A 1,253-nucleotide genomic window follows, 5' to 3' on the forward strand; every position below is an offset into this window, starting at 1 on the left:
CTTTGTGGGACTGAGGCTGTGAGATTCAGTTTAGTCAGAAGTGACCGGAGCGACCGGGTCAGCTTGGTGTTGGGTGACGGCCCGACGCCCCAGCACACACAGCCTGTTCTCCCGGTCAGGGCCCGACCCCAGGGAGCTCATGGGGAGGAGGGGCCGATACCCGGCCTCGGAGGCACCCTGCTGAGCGTAGCTCAGGGCCCTCGGGCGTCTGTTGCTGCCCCACGAGCATTTACCGTGCTGTGGTGCCCAGCAGGCTGGCTCTACGCGACTGAGCGCTCGGGAAAATCACTGCGGTCAGACGTGAGTGGCCCAGTCCCAGTCGGCGCACCCTGGGGGACAGGAAGCCCGGGGAGCGGGGGCCCTCCAGCTGGAGCAGGCGCTGGCTGGAGCAGGGTTATTCTGAGATTAAGGGGGGCCACTGGATTCGGAGAGGTCAGAGAAAGACTCTGATGCCCGGGGCCCCTTTGGAGGGCATGGGGCCACCCTATCTGGGTGTGGGGCTGTCTGTGGGGGGCCCATCCCCTCGGGGCCTCAGGCAGCACCCCCTCCCCTCCCCCCACGCAGCCCACACACATGGTCACAGCACGGCTGGGATCACTGGAGACCAGCAGGCCATTGGTCTCTCGCTGACCACACACACGGGGACCTGTTTCTCTGATCCAGCTCAGAGCCCAGTGACCAGCCAGGGGCAGGCGGCTGCCAGCGCATGGACAGCAGGCGGCAGTGGCCAGCTCCCTGCCTGATTGCAGGGAGTCCGGAGACCAGCCAGCGGGACTGGGCTGCACGCGGGCAGGGGCCACCCTGCACGTGTTGACGGCCTTGGGCAGCCCGCTGGCTCCCACTGCAGCAAAGCTGCCCCAGCCCCCCGCCAGCCCCCCGCCAGCCTGTCCCACACCCCCACAGCTGCCCTCTAGCTTGGCCTCTGCCTTCTCAGGCGGGGTCCCCTGGGGCAGGGCCCCCAAGGCAGGGTCCCCTGAGCCCTTACTTACAGCAGGACCTTGCGGTTTCATCCGCACGGCACCAGTGGCCGCGCTCCCCAGCCCAGCCCGTGAGCACTGGGAGCCGCAGCGGTCAGATCTCTGAGAGCCGTTCAGTCGCCTCAGTGGACATAGGTCAGACGTCGGATGTGACTACTCTTGGGGGCTCTGGTCTTGGCTGTGGCTTGAGGGTTCCGCTGGCCACGTCATCTGGACCTAGAGGAACACGGACGCCGACAGCAGCCTCCCTGGCCGCGGGGGCTTCTGCCCAGCCCG

Source organism: Condylura cristata, unplaced genomic scaffold (genome assembly GCF_000260355.1).
Source record: "Condylura cristata isolate star-nosed mole 26May11 unplaced genomic scaffold, ConCri1.0 scaffold00012, whole genome shotgun sequence".
NCBI classification, from domain to species: Eukaryota; Metazoa; Chordata; class Mammalia; order Eulipotyphla; family Talpidae; genus Condylura; species Condylura cristata.